We start from the raw sequence: 15,170 nt of genomic DNA, 5'->3' as shown, positions 1-15,170 counted from the left end.
GCAGAAGACACTGCTCTCTATCTGCTACTTCCTTAGAGAGACATTGCAGAAGACAAGTCACATGGACGCAACCAGACCTTGGAAGTCGGAGAAGCCACAGAGAGACCCCTGCCAGCACTGAGATGCTTACAACACCACTGGACCCAAAGACTTCCTACCCACTGGCTTGTGATCTTCCTGCATCTTGCTTCATTGCATGTGTTTTGTGAGTCTGAAGAGGACTTTATAGATCGGTATTGGACATATGGGTTAATATCGGATTTATGGACTTGATCTGGACTGGCCTGGGATGTTTTCTCCATGTTCCATTGCTCTTGTATATAAATCTCTTTCTTATACACATGTGTGTCCATGGATTTGTTTCTCTAGTCGACCCAGACTAACACACCTCCACACTAACTTGGCTCCTTTAGAATCATGGTTTTACACTCCTGAGGGCATCCACCAGGAGAAGTCCCTGGTTTGAGCTCAGCTGGTCACTAAAAAGATTGTCCACTTGAACCCACCCAGTGGTCCTGTGGGAGAAAACCCTAAGCTATCTACTACTAGCGGTTGGAAGGCAACAGCCACGGCACTGAAGAAGGCTATAGCAGCCTGTCTCCCTGGAAACTCTGAAGAGTAGTTCTCCTCTTTCCTAATCAGAGTCTGCTCAGTAGCAATGGGTTTAGTATATCTTGCCATTGAGTCCTCGCGGCTCCCCGGGTAAAGTTGCAGAGGTCCGGTTTTGAAGAAGGAAGCGCTAGGCATGTACGATGGTATTCGAGAGGTTAAACAGGCAGTGAGTGATGGTGCTGGGCCTTCCCTCAGAAGTCCATGTACTTTCCATGCCACCAGACCGCAAGTGTGGTAGGAGGCGGTGCCAGGCTGTGTCTCAGAGGGGAACCACCAGGCAGGAATGCTGCACTGAAATTCCTTCCAACTTTGAACTCTCCTCAACAAAAACACTTCCCAGATGTTTCCAGGACCTGGCAAGTCTTCAGTCACAATGCAAGCGATGGTCCCCACACCTGCAGGAGAACAGAACTGTATCGCCTGACTTCTCCCGACATTGCCTTTGAACTTGTGCTCAGGCCATCTGGTGGAACTCCTGCCTCAGCTGCACCGAGGACTCCAAGGTCACATGGGACAGGAAGTTGATTCCATCCGAGTCCTGGGTCATGGTGGGTTCTTCTGGCAGACAGCCTCCAAATTCCTGCTGGTGCCTCAGTCGTCAGCTTTGTGGACCCACAAGGTCCATCGGTCAAGATACCACAGGTCCCCAGGCCATCTACCCCGCACCTGGAAGAGCAGACAGACTTCAATTCCCAGACGCATTTCTCCCCTAAAAACTTAAGGCTTTTCGTTCTTAACTCTTGGCCTGAACAGTCTTCATGCATCTGAGAAGTAATACAAACAAGTTTTTGTTAACCTAAGCCCCAATGGCAGAGTGGCTAATGGCTGAGACTGCTGACCTCACAAGTTTGGCAGTTCAAACACACCAACTGCTCCATGAGAGAAAGATGAAACTCTCTGCTCCCGTAAAGATTTACGGCCTCTGACACCCACAGAGGCCGTTCTACTCTGTCCTATAAAGTTGCTAAGAGTTGGAAGTGACTTGTTGGTGGTGAGGTTTTTTTTTATTTAAGAAGCACCAATATCTTTACTGCTGTTTATATACTCCCCTGATATAAATGGATAGACCAGAACATTCCATGAACTTGAGGTCTGAGGAGCCGAGGGGCGTGTGGCCTTGCAGCATGTCCAGGGAAGAGGCAGAAGTAGGCTCAGAAGAGCCAGGCTTGCACTCCTCCAAATGCTTGCTCTGCTCCCTGCCAGCTGGGTGACACTGGGCAGGCCACTTGATTTCTAAGCCATGATGTCCTCATCTATCAATCAGAAACATAACAGTCATGCCATTGATTGTTAGGAGGATGAATTCAGGTAATATGTGTGTCATACCTGACACATAGACAGTGATTATTGAAGATGCTATTCTTCTTGTTATGATCATCATGGTGATGATCTCATCTCTCATACTGAGTTTTCTGAAATGAGACAGCCTACACCATTGATATAGTTAAAGTTTATTGTGCCAACCTGGCCAATAAACACATGTGGGGTTAATTGAAGGGTGCAGAGATGAATGGCTTGGTGAACCTTGCCTTTCTAGCTCTTGGATCCCTTGCTTTGTGATGGTCAGACCAGGGTGCAGCTGCCTTAGCCAGTTCCCTGCTTCAGCTGGCAAGGCTCACTTCCTGTGAGACATCCCCGAGGAGAAGCCACATGGACCTACCCAGATGCAGCCCTGGGTGTGGGAGAAGCCATGTGGAGACCCCTGTCAGCGCTGAGATGCTTACACGCTCACTGATCTGGCTTTCTTCCTCCAGTTGGCGTCACTGTGTGCGTTTTGTGAGCTGGAGGAGGACTTTGTGGATTGGTGTTGGACATACGGGCTAATGTTGGACTTGTGGGCTTGGGCAGCACTGGGTTGGGATGTTTTCTTGATGTGCATGTACCCTTTATATAAAAGTCTCCCTTATACATATGAGTTTCTGTGGATTTGTTTCTCTAATGTACCCAGACTAACACAACCATAAATCAGTCTTATAAGAGGGAGGGACAGAGCAGGAGTCCTGAGGAAGGAAAGCCTCTGTCAGCCAAGCCCGAAGTGCAGACAATGGCCCTTCCACCATAGTTGGTACTCAGTAGATGGCACTTAGGAGTCGGGTTGCTAACTGTAAGGTCCACAGGTCAAAACGACCAGTTGCTTCTCCAGACAAAGATGGGGCTGTTCTGCTCCCGTGAAGGGTAGAGGTCTCAGAAAGTCACAGGGGCAGCTCCACCCTGACCTGTACGGTGGCTACGGGTCGGCATCGACTCGATGGCGGTACACATGAGTTGGGCATTGTTGTGAGTTCAGCTATCTGAGTCAGCTGAGGGCCCCTACAGCTCCTTCCTTTCTGACCCAGCTGGGGTCAGCGTATTAGGCACCTGCAATACATTAAACTGATTGGCGTTCCCAGCAGTCACCCCACACCCTTCTCCATGTAACATGCATGTTCTCCCACTGCGAGCAGGGTGTGTTTTCTGCTTGACTTGCCTTGGCTAATGGAATTCCAGTGGGCATGACATCAACAGAGGCTTGTGGTCTGGCTTCTCCGCTGGCATGCCTGATGATTATCTATTGAATACTTTGCACGTGCCAAGCACTGTTCTAATCGATTTGCATGCATTATCTTATTGAATCCTCATCACTCTGAAAGGGCAGGCATGATTTGCATCCTATTTTGTATAGATAAGAAAATGGAGGCACAGAAAGATTAAGTAACTGGCCCAAAGTCACACAGCCCTGGAGCCAGACCCCAAGCTGCCCAGTGTCCTTGATTGCTCCCCTACATGGTGCCAAGTCACAGCAGGAAGAAGTGATTGGAATACTGTGTTAGTCCAAGTTGACTAGAGAAATAAATCCAGAGACACTCATCAGAGAGAGCTTTATATCAAAGAATAATTGTATATTAAAAAACATCCTAGCCTAGTCCAAATCAAGTTCATAAGTCTGATATTAGCACATATGCCTGACACTAGTCTATAAACTCCTCTTCAGACCCATGCAGCATATGCTATGATGCCGAAGGTAGGAAGACCACAGGCCAGAGGGTGAACAGTCTTGTGGATCCAGTGGCCGTGGAAACATCTCCAGGGATCTGGCTGTCATCAGCATGGCTTTGTGTGGCTTGTCATCAGGAAGACAAAGCAGAGAGAGAGTGTGTGTCTCACTCCCAGGGAGGAAGAAGAAATTCCCAGAATCAATCAGAGGGATCAATCTGTCTTTAACCTGATTGACAGGCTAGACTCCATCCCTTCATTTTTTTATCAAGTTGGCATAAAATCATATAACTGTCACAGATACCTTTTGCCCACAGATACCTTTTGCTCACAGAAACCAATACATGATACTATTTTGCCACTCTCTGACCAGCAGCAATGTGCCAGTCACCATGCCAAATGCTTCAAGTAAGGGGGCTTCAACGAGATGGTGGAAGATTGAATTCAAAGATTATGGAGTTTTCCAGCAAACATGTTGAAGCATCCTTGTAGAGCATTCCCCTTTGATGAGAAAACTGAGGCTCAAAGAAGCTCAGTAAGTTGCCCAAACCACACAGCTGACAAGTAGCAGAGCTGAGATTTGAACCTAGTTCCTGCATTCTGATCTCCAAACTTGTACTCTTTCCATCTTTCCACTACACCACATTATTCCCTCCCTGTACACATGATTAAATTGGAGGGGCCTCTGCTGCTCTAGGACTAAGGTAGATAATCTAGAATCTCCCCCCACATTGGAAAAGTGTGGGGAGAACTGTTGGCAATTACATATAGGCTAGATCAAAAGTTTAGGTTAATATCTGTATTATTTTTAATGCATGGAAACTCACAGGGCAGTTCTACCTGCCCTACAGGGTCACTATGAGTTGTAATTGACTTGATGGCAGTGAGTATGTTGTTGGGTTTGGGGGAATTTTGTTGTCTTCTTGTTTTACATTCCAAAAGAGATGGGCTCAAACACACCCTACACTAATCCTGGCTCATTAACATAACAAAGACAATCCACTTCCAAATGGCATGAATATCATAGGCATAGAGGAAAGATTTACAACAAGTATTTTGGAAAGAGACAAATCAATTTCATCCTTTGCCTCCCACTCCAAATTCATGACTTTACCACATACAAAATACGTTCAATCCATCATATCATCCCCAAGTCTTAAATCCACTCCAAGTCCTAAATAGCATCTTCTGAATCATCTAAATCACATGTGGTGATTACTTTGTTCTCTTGTTCCTTTTGTTTGTTTGCTTGTTTGTTAATGTTTTTCTGTAAATGAATTCCAGGACAGATAAATCTATAGAGACAGTAAGTGGATTAAAGGTTCTTTGGGGGTATGACAGGGGAGCTTAGGGGGGAATGGGGAACTAATACAGATGAGTATAAAAAAGAAGAAAGCATTCTAAAACTTATTGTGGTGGTGATTGTACAACTCTTCTTGATTTGATTGAATTATTGAATCATATGATATGCGAATTAGATGCCAACACAACTGTTGGAAGAAAATAAAATATTGTGAGGCAAAATTCTTCCTCATCTGTGAGGCTGTGAAATCTAGAGGACAGGTTATCTGTTTCCAAAGTACGATGGTGGAACCGGCACAAGATAGATATTTCTGTTACAAATGGGAGACATTGGAGAGAAAGAAGGGATAACAGATGCCCGACAAACCCCAAGCCCTGAAGAATAATTTATATTCGTTCTAAAGACTTGAAAACAATCCTCTATTCTTTGGTACTCTTTGGGCAAGGGCCCTGTCCTCTAGACTCTGGGTGTTGACCATGTTTTCTAGATTTCTCAACCTGTGGGTCGTGACCCCTTTTGGGGGTCCAACAACCCTTTCACAGGGGTCACCTGATTCATAACTAGCAAAATTACAGTTGTAATGAAAATAATTTTGTGGCTGGGGGGTATCACCACAACATGAGGAACTATATTAAAGGGTTGAGGCACTAGGAAGGTTGAGAACCACTGGGCTTGAGGAACCTCAACCTTGGGCTTCAGCTCCACCCACTAAGCACACTGGGAGGGTAACTCTCCTACCTTGGCATTGGGCAGCCCTATTTTTCTATAAAGGAGCTCGAGTGGCATAATGGTTACCAGTTGGACCACAAGGTTGACAGTTCAAAACCACCAGGTACTCCATAAGAGTTCAACTCTGGTAAAAAGTTACAGTCTCAGGAACCCACGGGTGAGATTCTTGTAGACTATGAGAGTGGGGATCCCATCCCCCCAGCCCTGGCAGGACTTCTTTCATTCAACATAAAGAAGGATTCATTCAATTTATTGTACATATCCATAGTTCATGACTGTACACCAAAAATACCCCCCTTAAATTGTCTTAAAGCCAAACAATAACTCAAAAAAACAAAAACTCATTGCCATGGAGTGGATTCTAGCTCATGGCAACTATACAGCACAATAGATAAGCTGCTTTTGTGGGTTTCCAAGACTGCAGATCTTTAGGGGAGTAGAAAGCCTCATCTTTCTCCGGAGGAGCAGGCGGCAGTTTCAAACTTCTAACCTTGAAGATAGCACCCCAACATGTAACCCACTAGGCTACCAAGTCTTCCTCAAAACCAAACAGTAGCTTTTCTCTCTGTGTCTCTGCCTCACTGTCATCCAGTCAAGGCTGACTCATAGGGACCCCCTGTGGGTTTCTAAGACCCTGGCAGTTACAGAATCTTCTGTCAACTTGATCAAAGGGGTGGAGCCTAGACTGCCAATCAGGTGATAGCCAATGATGCCTCTGTGTGGGCATGATTCTCCTGAGGATTCTGGGAACTTTCTTCCTTCCTGGAGGCAGGACACACACTCTCTTTGTTAAACATTTCTGTTGACAAGCCACAGGGAGCTATGCTGATAGCCCCCAGAACTCTGGAGCTGGAAAAGCCACGTGAAAACCCACACCAAAGCTGAGATGCTTCCACCACCACTAGATCCACAAGACTTTCCACTCCCTGGCCTGTGATCTTCCTGCACTGGGCGTCATTGCATGTGTTGCATGAGTCTGAAGAGGAATTTACAGACTGGTTTCAGACATATGGGCTAATATCGGACTTATGGACTTGTTCTGGACAGTGCTGGGATGTTTTCTTAATATATAATTACTCTTGTGTATAAAACTCTCTCTTACATGCCTATGAATGTCTCTGGATTTGTTTCTCTAGTCAACCCAGACTAACACAGAAACTGCAACTGATTCCAGGAGTAGGAAGCCCTGTCTTTTCCCTGTGAAGCTGCTTGTGGTTTTGTACTACCAACCATGAAGATCACAGCCTACTCATAACTAGTACACCACCTGGGCTCCTAACAATCGTTTAGCTTAACTCATAAGGAATGTCTGCCTGGAGCCTGGTGTACATTTCAGAACTATGTAAATGGGATCAAGTGACAAAAGCATCTCAGATGATTAGCTAGGAGCCTTAGAAGGCAGGGCATTTATGCTAATGGGGGAAGAACAGCTCAGAGGAGGAGGGTAGCAATCAATGATTGAACAATAAGAAGAATGTAATCCGTGTCACTGAACTGTACATGTGGAAACTTACAGGTCTTGTGTATTCTCAACAACAAAAATAAATTATATGCATATTTAAAAACCACCATGCCTGTTTATTGCTGAGAACCATTTTATTGCATGGATATAACATTTTCTTAACCCTCCCCTGCCTCCCACCATCCTCATTCAACCATCGCAAAACATTTGGATGGTGTCCAGTTTGAGGCAATTGTACATGACACAGCAATAAATATCTGCGTACAGGACAACTGTGATGATGAGCGAGGTGAGGGGCTTACACTGCAGATCGCCACCTCAGCGCCCAACAGTTCAGACCACTCGTCTGCCCCCCCTCCCCCAGGGGTCTAAGCTGAACCCTCCCCTGGTTGTTCTTCTCCCTCTTGTGGACCTCCGCCCCTCAGGTGAGCACCTGTCACCCCTCCCTGACCCTCTCTGCCTTGGTGACCGCCATAAGTCTGGACCCTTTGGAGTGACAGTGTTTGCCATGGTTTCTTTTTGGTTTCTTTCTTATCATAGTGGTCTCCTACAATATTTATCTTTTTGTGACTGACTTATGTCACTCAGTATCATGTTCGCCAGGTCCATCCACGCTATGTGTGATTTGTGTTTTCGTCATTTTGTTTTCATTAGCCACGCCTAACAGCCCATGGGGTGTATGTACCAAATGCCCTTGTCCATTCTTCTACCGAGAGGCACTGGTGTTGTTTCCATTTTCTTGCTCTTGGGAACAGTGCTGCAGTGAACACGGGCGTGTGCATGCCTGTTCCTGAAATGGGGCTTCCTTCTTCGGGGCATGTGCCCCCAAAAGGCATTGCTGGAGTCTATGGGATTTCGATTTCAGATGTTTGAGGTCGTGCCATATCGCCTTCCACAGTGGTGGTGCGCACACTTCTTTGTGTGGATACACATTTTTTTTGCTTTTTCAATGGTCGAACTGTGTTGTCTTTCCAATCACTGTTTCTATATGAATACTAAATCCATTTCCTCTGTCTGTTTTCAGGTCCCACCTCCCCCATCCCGCCCTCGCACTCACACCCACCTCCCCCATCCCGCCCTCGCACACACACACACACCTCCCCCATCCCGCCCTCGCACACACACACACCTCCCCCATCCCGCCCTCGCACACACACACACCTCCCCCATCCCGCCCTCGCACACACACCTTTGGCTTTAGTGTTTAGCAAGCTGGTTATAAGGTGACGGGATGTGGATTTCTTGAGTCTGGAGGCTTATGTCTTTCTCCACATTTGTGAAGTCTTCAGTTATTATTTTTCAAAAAAACCCCAAAAACAACACCTTTTCCCACCCCTCATGTTCTTTCTCCTCACTTTCCAGGTGTCCCGCGACTCGACTGAGAGATCTTTAGCTCATGTGCTGCAGATCCAGGAGGCTCTGTTCTCTGTTATGATCCTCCACCCCATGGATCTTCTCTTCTCTCTACTGTTCAGATCTGATCATATCTACTACTACACCTTCAAGTTCATTGATTCTTTCATCTGTCATTCCACCCATTCAATGAGAGTGTTACTGGTTACTCTAGTTCTGTGGTAATTACATAATCTTGTGTCAATTTGAGGCTATGAAGAGTGATGGGGTAGAGCCGAGCCTGTCCATCAGGTCACAGACGGATGCTGCCTCCTTGTGGGCATGGCCTTCTCAGGAGGATTCTGGGAACTTCCTCCCTCTCTGATTCACCTTCCTGTTCAGGAGTCACACTCAGAGAGCTGGAGGAACCATGTGGAAACTCAGTGCTAAGATGCTTCCACTGCCACTGGATCCACAAGGCTTTCCACCCACTGGCCTGTGCTCTTCCTGCATTCAGCATCATAGCATGGCTGCGTGAGTCTGAAGAGGAGTGTATGGACTAGTATTGGACATCTGGGCTAATACCCGACTTAAGAACTTGATCTTGACTGGGCGGGAATGTTTTCTCAATATACATTTGGCTCTTTGATATAAAGCTCTTTCCTACACCTATATGAATGTCCCTGGATTTGTTTCTCTAACACACATTCTCATTGCTATTTGATTTTTCTTTATATGTTTGAGTTCTTTGTTATAAATCTCTATTTTAGTACTTGGTACCAGTGTGGAAGCATTTTATTCTTGGTTAGATAATTCTAGTATCTGTCTCATCTCCGTATTCGTGTTTGTTGATTATCTTTTGCCATGAAAACTGAAGCTTTCCTTGTTTTTCCTATGCTTTTCAATTTTGAATTATATTCTGGGCATTTTGAGCACTATGTTATCGGGCTGTGGGTCTCAAGCAGGTCAGATAGACCTGGGTTCATATTTAATTTTTTTTCCCTGTTCATCAGAAACTTTTAATTAAATAAATAAACAAGTCATGCTCTGGGAGAAAATATTAATAGCACATAACTGTAATGAACTGGCCTACAGAATAAAATTTTTAAATCTGAAATTCAGTAATAACAAGGAAAAAAACTCAATTAGAGTGAGCAGAAAATTTAGGCAAGCGTTTCACAAAAAGATGTATAACTATCCAGTAAATACACCCAAAGTGCTAAGTCAATAATTGTCAGGCAAATGTGAACTACGCCAATGACATAATGCCGCAACACAGCCACCAGGAAAAACACGAAATAAGATAGACAAAGCCCACTGTTGATGAAGCTGTGGAACCATCAGAATTCTCATCTATTGGGGTTTTTAAAACTTATATTATTGGGGGTTCTTACAGCTTTCATAACATTCCATACATCAATTGTATCAAGTATATTTGTACATCTGTTGCCATCATCATTTTCTAAACATTTACTTTCTATTCGAGCCCTTAGTATCAGCTCCTGTTTTTACCCCCCCTCCCTCCCTTGATAAATGATAAATTATTGTTTTTATGTCTTATACCAACCGCAGTCTCCCTTCACCCATGTTTCTGTGGTTCATCCCCCCTGGGAAGGGGTGGCTGAGAGGGGTTATGCACTGATCATTGCTATGAGGTCCCCCTTCATCCCCATCTCTCCCCACCTTCCCCCTCCCCTCCTGGTATCGCTACTGACATTTCTGTTCCTGAGGGGTTTATCTGACCTGGATTCCATATGTCGTGAGCTCTTATCTGCACCGGTGTACATGCTCTAGTCTAGCCAGAACTAAAAGGAAGGACTGGGGTCATGAAAGTGGGGGGGTGAGGAAGCCTAAAAAACCAGAGGAATGTTGTCTGTTTCATCAGTGCTATACTGTGCCCTGGTTGATTCATCCCTTCCTTGTGACCCTTCTGTGAAAAGAAGTCTTGCTGTCTACAGGTGGATTTGGGGTCTCTTCTCTGACGTCCTTCACTCTCAACAATATGGTTTTTTTGTTTTGTTTTGTGTCTTCTGGTACCTGTTACCTGATTCCGTTGACACATCATGATCTCACAGGCTGGTGTGCTCTTTCCATGTAGGCTTGGTGCATCTCTGCTAGATGGCTGCTTGTTTATCTTCAAGTCTTTAAGACCCAAGATGCTCTATCTTTTGATAGCTGGGCACCATCAGATTTCTTCACCACATTTGCTTATGTACCCATTTTATCTTCGGTGATCATGTCAGGAAGGTGAGCATCACAGAATGCCAGGTTGTTAGAACAAAGTGTTCTTGAATTGAGGGAGGGCTAGAGCAGAGGCCCCAAATCTGCCCACTTCCTCAATGTATTGCCATGTAAATATATGTACAAAGGCCAATACCTCTATTTTTATTAATTAATATATTTATATAAGTGCACACCTATGTTATTACCTCTATCCATAGTTTTGCTTCCTAGATCTTTCTTCTGTTTCCTTTTACCTTCCTCCTGCCCCACCATCACACTTGCTCTTCTTTTGCCTCTTAGTATTCCTCTCAGCTAGATTGCTCCAACACCCCCAGGATCTTCTATATCCTCCTCATTGTTGATTTTAATTCCCTAGTTGTTCCTCTGTCTATTACATTGTTTGCTCACTGACCTCCACTCCCCTCCACCCCTCCCCTCCTCCCCAAGTCCCTCCAGAATCTTCAGTCCCATTGCTTTCTCCTCAGGCTTGCTTCCCATGCCTATCTTAAATAGGTAGGTAAAGCAACAATAACAGAGGCAAAACAAAAAGAAAACAAAAGATTTAATAAAAAGAGAGGGGAAAAAAAGAAGAAAAAACAAAACTAGCAAAAAGAACAAGTATAGATAATTCCAAGTCTGTCCGCTGACCTTTAAAACTATCTCCCCACCGGTCCTGGGGGGGTTCTGGGAACTGCCCCTCCTAGCTGAAGTCTATTTTAGGGGCTCCTCAGGAGATTTCTCCCATTGCTGATCTGTTATGTTCTCTTCTTGGTTTACCCTACTGTGGGGATTCAGACCGGACTAAATCCCTGCAATCTGCCCCCAGTATTGTCCTCTGTCACAGTGTGCTCCAGTGAGGGGACATTACGTCTTGAGATATTGTGTGCCCAGCAGTCCTCTCTGAGCAGCTCCATGCATGGACATCATCCTGAGGGCTTGGTGTTGCCAATACAGGGTCTAGTTCCTTGTTCTTTCTTTACCCTTCTTGGTTTGCTTCTGTGTGGGCGTGGCAGGCGGGCCCCTCTCTCCAACCTGTAAGCTTAGTGTTGTCCTCTGTAGCACATACTTCGGGGAGCAGGATGGTGGGGGGCGCATATTTAACTCTGCCGCTTACTAGCTGTGCGACTCATGCAGCTATTACATTCCTTGACCCTTGGTTACCTTGCCAATAAAATGCACCCAATAACAAGGCTTGGATTGTGTGGGTTATATGAAGCAAAACACTTAGGCTATTAACACACATGTGAATGTTCAATAAGCAATAACTGTTCAATAAATATAGCAATCATGATCATCCTCACTAATTTCAGGCTGTACTTCTTCTTCTGGCTTAGTTAGTCTTAGGAGGACCCAGGCTGGAAAACCCACTGTTGGAACATCACCTACACAAACTTATTCCAGCCTGCAGAAGACATCTTTCTGGAGGAGCACGTGTCTTCGCAAAGGGACACATACCCCCCCCCCCCCAACAGAAGAGTTGTCACCTTCCTGGGCCCATTGGCCCTCTGTCCTTCAAAGTGCAGGGATCGCGGTGGAAACCATTCTTACGATGGTGTTCTGAAGTGGAGTCAGGTAGATGGAAAGACGTTTGGGCAAAACAAACGGTCCAGGAGGCTCCACGGCCTGGGGTGTTTGAGGCATAGCTGAGGCCAGGTCGTGGATTGCCTGGGTGTTGGTTTCTACCTTGCACAGGTATGGAGGTCAGGGAAAACATGGTTTGAATAAGTCAAGGAGCTCAGAGATGAATGCCTGAGAGGCCTCCAAATTACGAGAGGGAATGGATTCCAGGAACTGACAAGATCCTGAAAGGGAAAATAAACTTCATAGAGATACAGGTGTTATACCTAAAGGTCAATTGGTATTCCCCCAACAATGGATCAATCTGTTTCTATAGCTTCCTGAAATATAACCACTAAGGTACACAGCACCAAGGTACAAAAGGACTGTTTGACTTTTAGGGAATGATTAGCTTAAAGCAATTAATAGCAGGCTTACTCTCCAGTTCTGTCGCACTAGATAATGCAATAACTCTATTAAAAAGCTTTGCTCTTTATTGTTATTTCAAGTTAGCCAACTGCTGCAGAAACCTTTACCAGACTTTTCAAAGTCTTCTCACATGGTCCTGGCCTCTTTGGCTTGCATTTGCAATGACCGGTGATACAGCCGGGAGTCTGCTCCCATGACCACCCCAACCCCTTCAAATGGGGCGGGAGAACTAGAAACAGTTGTTCCCAAAGTCACACAGGTACAGAGTCACCCACAGCACACTCTCCTGCTTCTCAGGACAATCAGATCCTCAAGTTCTTTCATTCTTAAAACAAAACTTATTACCGAAGATAGCACATGTTCATTGCAGAATATCTGAGATATGCAGAAAAATAAAACTCTTAAAATATCAATTATTTATAATCAATCATCTAGAGATAACCACAATACTTTGGTGTCTTTCAGGTATCTCTATATATACTTTAAAAACTAATACACTATGTTGTTTGTGCCCTGGTGGCATGGTGGTTACTTGTTGGGTTGATAACCACAAGGTGAGCAATTCAAAACTATCAACTGCTATTTTGGGAGAAAGATGAGACTTTCTACTGTGGTGAAGAGTTACAGTCTCAGAAGCCCACAAGGGCAGTTCTACCCTGTCCTACAGGGTCAGTATGAGTCAACAGTCAACTAGAATTTGGTTTGTTTTTCTTTTTGTCTTGTTGGATATTCAGGTCATTTTCAATATTCTAATACACAGTTCCTCTTTGTAACAATCCCTTCCTACTAATATCTCCCATAATTTTCTTAGGATAAATTCCAAGAAATCTTATTTCTAAGTCAAAGAGTTTAAACATTTAAAAAATTTTTCTATTCAAGCTGACCTTCAGCAAATGTTATCTATTTTCCTTTCAGCGATGTGAAACATTGTCTGACTCCTTAGATTCTTAGTAGCATAAGAATGAGTATTTTTAAAAATTATAGTTTGGTACATTAAAAAATTGGATTATTTTGATTACTGTTCCAGTGGAACATTTTGTGTGACTCATGTTCCTTTGTGTTTCTTTATTTGTCAAGTACATATCATGTTTCATGTTGTTTTGACCATAGGGTATTCATCTATTTCTTATGGACTTACAAGAGTACAACTCAACAGCCTGGAGAACAACATAGATTGGATACTACAGTATAGGAATTGATTCAATTGCTAGAGGCTACATTCCCTGCCTTAGAATAGTTTGAATCTATGAAAAGTAAATGTCTTCAAAAACAAAATGGACCCATAAAGAGAATTACATCGGCTATTTTGAATCGAACAATCATATGGTTTATTGGGCCAGGAATGACAGATTCGAGTGGAATAACATCACTATTTGATAATTCTTCATCAAAAGAGAACATTTCAATATCTATCTTGAATAATACTGTCCATGTTAGGATTTACCTACACATCTACCAGGGAGTTCTTTCAATACAACTATTATTCAAATCTATGCATTACCTACTAAAGCTAGTGATGAAGAAATTGAGAATCCTATCAACTTCTTCAGTCTAAAATTTATCAAACATGCAATCAAGATGAATTTATAATTATTGGCAATTTAAGTATAAAAGTTGGAGGCAAAGACCTCGGTGATAGAAATGAAACTATACATCACATGACAGAATTTGCAAGACCAATGACTTCTTCACTGCAAATACTTCTTTTCAATAAGATAAATAGATGCCTACACATGGAACTTTCCAAACGGAACAAACAGAAACCAAATGAAGTTATAATGGAGAAGCTCAATATCATCAGCCAGAACAAGGCCTGGGCCAACTGTTGAGGAGACAACTGCTCGTATGCTCAGGCTGATGTTGAACAAAATTTAAATAAGTCCACATGAGCCAAAATATGACCTTGAGTATGTCCCACCTGAATTTAGAAAACATTTCAAGAACAGATCTGACACTGAACAATAGTGACAGACAACCTGACAAAGTGTGGAAGGATATCAAGATCGCCGTTCATTAAGAAAGCAAAAGTTCATTAAAGATAAAGGAAAGAAAGACAAGATCAAAGTGGGTGTCAGAAGATGGCCTGAAACTTGCTCTTGAACATAAATTGGCTAGAGCCAATAAAAGAAATGATGAAACTAAAAAGCTGAATAGAAATTTTCAAAAGGCAGCTCAAGAAAACAAAGTGCAATATTATAATGAAGTGTGTAAAAACCTAGTTAGAAAGTAAAAAAAAAAAAAAAAAAAAAAAAGGAAGAACATGTAGCCTTTCTCGAGCTGACCAAACTGAAGAAAACACTTCAAGCCACGAATTGCAATATTGAAGAATTCTCTCGGAAAAATACTGCATGTTGCAGGAAGCATGAAAAGAAGAAAGAAGGACCCACAGAGTCCCTACACCAAGGGATCAGTCAACATTTGACCGATGTGGCAGCACATGATCAAGAATTACTGATCCTGAAGGAAGAAGTCCAAAGTACACTGAGGTTTTAGCAGAAAATCAAGACTCCAGGAATTGACAGAATACCAAATAAAAATGTTTCCAAAAGT

The sequence above is a fragment of the Tenrec ecaudatus genome, chromosome 5 (genome assembly GCF_050624435.1).
Source record: "Tenrec ecaudatus isolate mTenEca1 chromosome 5, mTenEca1.hap1, whole genome shotgun sequence".
NCBI lineage: Eukaryota > Metazoa > Chordata > Mammalia > Afrosoricida > Tenrecidae > Tenrec > Tenrec ecaudatus.
This window is presented reverse-complemented; position numbering follows the sequence as displayed.